Below are 6,000 nucleotides of genomic sequence, written 5' to 3' on the forward strand. Positions count from 1 at the left end.
CTCACCTAAAAGCCCTTGTACTTCAATCATCCCAAATTAAATTTGCTAGGATCACCATATCAAAATTAATACAAGTAACAGCTCATTAAATTTTTCCAAAACATCGACATCTTTATTCCCCTGTAGTGGCACTATATGGTGATATGGTCATTGACCATTTATCTCCTTGCTGATTTCTATTATTTTTTTAATATGACCCGGACTCAATTCACATCTGAAGTTATTCTCTTTCATTCAGTGCTCAGCCGGTCTCAAATTGGTGAAAAATAACATCTTCCAAATCATGCCCCTATCCCTGGGAAGGAATAATTGAATCAGCAAAATCTTTACTCCAATGTTTAACACAGCTTTTGTTAAATGATCTCACACCATCATTAATGGAGCCTGCAAGGTTCAATCACTTCTGTCCTGGTTTAGTGAACAAGTGCCTTTCCGCCTCCACCACACCAACTTCGTCTTTCATTTTCCCTGCACCTTTCCCTGACGTGTAGACTTCCACAAGTGTGACGGTCTTCCAGATCCTGACCCAATTCACTAGGCGTGAGCCTAAACAGGATGCTGACAGGTCACTTGACTGTGAGGACATCAACATCTGCCCATAATTACCTACATTCTTCTTGCTGCTAACTTTAGCAACTTAGAGGATGAGTGGGGGGGAAGGGATTGTGGTTGCTAAGGTACTTCTAACTGAGCAGCAGGCCCTTTAGAAGAATATATTGTTAAATGGAGTAATAAAAATAAAATGAAAACAGATAATGTATGATTATAATTGAAATGAACGCATGTTTTTCTACCATCACGACACAATCTGTTTAGCAGCAGAAACACCTTGCACCAGCTGCGCAGAGAGGCTGTCATCAAACAGATCTGAATGTAAGGCCAGAGCATGTAATCTAAATCCAGAAAGCAATCTGTCCTTCAAACATCCTGCATCTCTTGATTACCGTCTCTACTTGCGCTGAAAGACTAAAAATTTTGAAGCGCCCCAGTATCAATTCCCAGCTTTCCATACAAAAAACCTTAACTGAGGAAATGTGAAAGTGTGTGTGTGGATTATACTTCTTGCAAATGTAAATGTATTTCAAGAAATATTAAAGTAATGCAGAGTTCATTAAAGTAATGCAGAGTGATGTAGGAAAGCCCATTAACTATACCTTTAACGTGTTCAAAGCTGTATAGGCAGTAACAAAGCTTTCTCCATTCTTCATTTCTTACCTTCTATTCAGCAGTGTTCCCAGCCCATGTCAACAGTCTGTGTTTACCTCTGTGTACCTCCGTCTCTTCCGTTGCTTAGCTCACAGCAACTTGGTGAGCCCTGTCCCTTTCCTGTGCTCCAGCCCCTCTGTGCAAGAGCTTCTCAAACTATACTCATTCACTCTAATCTAGTCACCCACACAACTCCCTCCCTTCAAACTCAGCAGCAAATGACAAGGCGCGAGGAGAGATATACAGCTCGGTGCTCAGAGACTGGCTTCCCAGGGGATATATGACTCGAGCTGCCAGAATGACTTTCATCTCACAGGCAGCTGGGATCAATTAAAAAGCCGCTTCACGGCAGTTGGCTGGGCTGTAGGTATCCTCCCACCCTCGACTGATTGCCTTTTCCAAGTTTCAGCTCTGTAGGAAGCACTAACGTTCTTTGTGTTATTATCCAACTGTCTGGAAACACTCTAGCTCGCGAAAAAAACAAATGGAAATTTCTTGCTGCTGTACATGGTCTCACACCATCCACTTTAACCACGATAGAAATATAATTTCTTAAGCTATTAGCAAGTTACATTTTAAAAGAGATTCTTCTGCTTTCAGCAATTAGCTAGTAACATCACAAAAATGTATATTTTTTAAACCCCTAGTTAATAAAATTTAGAAAAACTGCTTTATCCTTTTCCCCTTATGTTCTTATATTCCACTTTTCTGGCTGCTGCCCTTGCCTTGGAATAAAGAGGTCATGGATTTGAGGCCCATTCCAGAAACTGGAGTGTGCAGTCTAGGTTTGACGCTTAAGTCCAGTGGTGAGGATTTGCTGTGATGTGATGTGTTACCTTGCAAATGAGATAATAGCCGCTCTCGATGAAATGTCTCAGCTTTTCTTTGTTCCTTTCCATAGACGCTGCCTAATCTGCTGAGGTCCTCTAGCATATTGTGTATGTTACTCCAGTTAGTAGGCAGGGACTGTTTTCTGCCCTCTGGTTCTTTTAAAAAATGTGGAATTATTTTGAAGAAGTGGAGAGCTCTTCTTAGAGTAATAAGATACTCTATCAAGGACTGTACATTTGTTATCTGATAACTGTTTACTACGTTTCCCAAGTTACAACCACGACTGCATTGCCTGTGAAGCACTTCAGGACATCCAGAGTTGTGAAAGGTACCGCTTAAATATCAATACTCTGTGCTTTGAGTTTTGTGCCCTGGGCTTACCCCCAACTTCTCCAATGGGTGTTCTTAGTCACTGTGCCCGTCCAATGGGCATTCTTTGTCAGTGTGCCCATTCAATGGGTATTCTTCATCAGTGTGCCCGTCCAATGGGCATTCTTTATCAGTGTGCCCGTCCAATGAGTATTCTTCATCAGTATGGCCGTCCAATGGGCATTCTTCATCAGTATGCCTGTTCAATGGCCGTTCTTCATCAGTGTGCCCGTTCAATGAGCGTTCTTCGGCAGTGTGCCCGTTCAATGGCGTCATTCATCAGTGTGCCCATTTAATGGGCATTCTTAGTCAGTGTGCCCATTCAATGAGCATTATTCATCAGTGTGCCCGTTCGTCCACAGAAGGTATGACAATCAAAACTGAAGCTAAGTTCACCTGATACCCACAAACCTCCTTGCTCAGCAAGGAGGAAATAGTTCTCTGTCAAGGCTCACTGAAACAGATTATGGCAGATTTCAGAATAAATAGTTTATTTACCCTGGAACTTTCTGGTTTCTCAGCAACATTACTAATAGGACGGTACAATTATTAATTGAATTATTGGAAGGAGCAATAGAAGACATGTGGGAAGGTTCAGTGGGGAAATCTATGGATCTTGTGACAGACCAAGTGTTATGTACTTGATTAAATGAAGGTACCCAAAAAGTCTATTATATTTTATAAATGGTGTTGAACCAGAGTATAAATACATTCAAATATAATTTAATAATTGGCAAGCATTTAAGGTAAATAGCACTTTGTAGTAGTTTCCTGTAAAACTGAACTGTTTGCTTTGCAGAAGACGCAAGCTGAATATATAAAGAAGGGATTGAGGCCACATGGGGCAATAGAGGGGTAACAGAGAGGTTTTTTCAGGTTGCAATGGGAAGATGCCAAGTGCTGATTCTCTAACATTTCTCATCTGCCTGGAAGATGAATGTTATATTACAAATGTTTTCATATTCTTCACTAAAACACTGGGATCCCGGCATATGCGCTTCAAGCATTTCTGCTTGTGGAACTCTTAGATGGGTCATTATATAATTTGTTCTATCCTCCAGATCATAACATTTTGCCACAAAGTGAGAACTGAATGTGACGCAGTGAGAGAAGTCACAGATCTAGGATAATGGAGAACAGGGCAAGGCTGACAAGGGGACAAATTGCAGTGGAATTTCTTGCCCAGTAATTCTACTGCATAATGTTGTTCTTTCCAGCAATGTGCAATTGAAAATTGATTTTACCTCAAGGGAACCCCAATATGATTCTTTCCAGGTGATCCTGCATTGCTCCAGATATTTACCCTTTGCTGATACTGTTCCTGTGGGATGGCTGAATTATGTATGCAGTGCTGTTTTGGGACATTTTAGTGGAAGTTGAATCCCATTGTCCCACTTGTTATTGTTGGGCATTTTTAGGACAACGAAGTGTAACTGGTGGAGCTCCAAACAGGATTCTCACTAAATTATTGCATTTTTATCACTCCTCCAACCCACAATCTTGCCCCTGTTTTCCTGAGTCTAGGGTCTGGAGCAGCTGTCCTACCTGTTTAGTATTTGAACAACTGCCCTTGATCCTTTCTCTTCATCCAAACTGTTTGGCCTTAGTTCTTCCCACCACTGGCTATTCCCATGATACTTTACAGGTTTGATTGGATCTGGAGCCACCAGACATGCCGAGCCCGGTGAGTGAAAGGAGCTGGTGGCAAAGGTAGACAATGTTCATGGTCTTGAGTGAAACTGGGTCAGTAAAGAGCCAATGACTGGTACCTTCATCGTGATGCCACCATTGTTACTAACTAATAGGGTGCATAAAATTTCTCAGCATACATATGTCAAATAGAATTAAAATAGCTAAATTAAAAGCATACAAGGAAAATAAAACAAAACAATTAAAAATTTAAAGTCTTGCCAGAATTTTGACAGCCTGAGATCTAATGATTCCTTCTTTTAGTAATAAATTTTCAGTTCCAGAGACATTGATTGTAAATCATTAATACTGATCACATTGTTATGACAAGACTTACACAACTGCAGTGAGCTAAAGGGTAATACCCAACACAGATTCCAACAAAACATGTGGGATGCCAACAGCAGAGACAAGTTTCGGAATATGCACATTTAATTGGGTATCTGCCCTTTGCCAAAGACTGTTGAATCCTTTACTGAGGAATAACAATAGGCACCATAAATCTTGCAATTGTTTTGGCAGCAAATTTCACACACTGTTAACCTATAGCTAACTTGCTTGACAGAATGTTTCTGCCTGATAACACTACAAGGTTTAGCACGGGCACTTGAAAGAGTTCTACAACATAATGAGAATTTTAAATACTAAAATATTTTTTCCATCTATGAGTAAAATATTACCAATAGGTTACAAAATTAAGACAATTACAAAAAATAACTACTGTATATAGATAATATATGAGAATAGTTTTATATTCAATATTTAAATTCAGGTTCCTGCTAAACTCCACATATCAGAGGAAATAGTGTTATGATTTAAGATTCACAATAAGGATTGTAAAATATTATAGAATAGAGCCAGGCCATCTAGCTAGTCTGATCTAGGCTATGTTTTTCAATGTGAACTTCTGATGTCTTGCAATTTTTAATTCCTGTTTCTAAAAAAATCTCCTTTCTAATTATTTTCTGCGCTTTGCTTTGATAGCACAATGTCACACAGAATTTCACATTCAGGCCATAATTATGTAAAGACATTTCTTTGCACTGAGTACAGAAGTACAGATATTTTGACACTGTTTAGTCACTAATTTAAGCCATTTGAACCTGAAGTGGTTTGGCATTTACAGCAACACTTGCACCTTATTACCTCTTGTATGCATCAATTCTTGTTAGACTGGTTCATCACGCAGTTCCCGAGTTCTGATCCTTTGAGCTCTGAGCCACCTGTAGAGATAGCTTTTAATGTTATCACTGTTTGATGAGCTGTGCACATAAATTAAGTCCTTATATGAAACTTCCTGTGTAGATAGTTCTCCTCTTTCATTACGTGCTTTAAAAATGTAAATCAGGTTTTCAGTCAATCATGATATTCAGTGCTAGTACAATAAACTGATGTGCGTTTAACTGGGTTGGGAAGCAGCATGTTTTAAGAAAATGCATTTTGTTGTGGCCCCTTCAGGCATTTCTCCCTTCAACATTCTCTGATCTTAATTATTGCAATATGAAATGTTATCATGTCAACAGGCAACTTCTTTCTCATGTACATCAAAAGAGATGGCATCAGGGAAATATTAGGAATGATGTTTGTGATTTGGAGAGTCATTTCAAAAGTTGGTGTTTGTATTTAGTCATTCGTCAAAGAGAAGAGATTGTTTAGCAGCATGTGAGGCATTTAGGGCACCATCTATGCCCAAGTGAGTGATACAGACACAAAATATAAACATTTCAGTCCCAGTCCATAGGCTGAATAGCTCTAAAACAATTACGTAACCATTCTACTTTTGCTGACTCTGCACCATTCACAGAGGCAGTTGACACATAATCCCTGCCTACTCAGGTTTGGTGTCTACTCAGCTACGTTGAAAGCAATGCTCCAGCAGGTGCACGTCCAGCCAACTTTTCATGC

The 6,000-nt window shown here is 39.6% G+C and overlaps 1 protein-coding gene across 2 annotated transcripts in view; it reads right to left on the bottom strand.

Moving 5' to 3' along the window:
- LOC134353008 (probable E3 ubiquitin-protein ligase MID2) overlaps nucleotides 1-1,426 on the bottom strand; it is a 245,231-nt gene extending 243,805 nt beyond the window's left edge. For both annotated transcript variants that reach the window (XM_063060781.1, XM_063060780.1), the window contains exon 1: nucleotides 1,216-1,426. The gene's annotated coding sequence lies outside the window, so the exon portion shown is untranslated. The remainder of the gene's footprint in view (nucleotides 1-1,215) is intronic.
- Between the last annotated feature and the right edge of the window lie 4,574 nt (nucleotides 1,427-6,000).

Source organism: Mobula hypostoma, chromosome 10 (assembly GCF_963921235.1).
Source record: "Mobula hypostoma chromosome 10, sMobHyp1.1, whole genome shotgun sequence".
NCBI lineage: Eukaryota > Metazoa > Chordata > Chondrichthyes > Myliobatiformes > Myliobatidae > Mobula > Mobula hypostoma.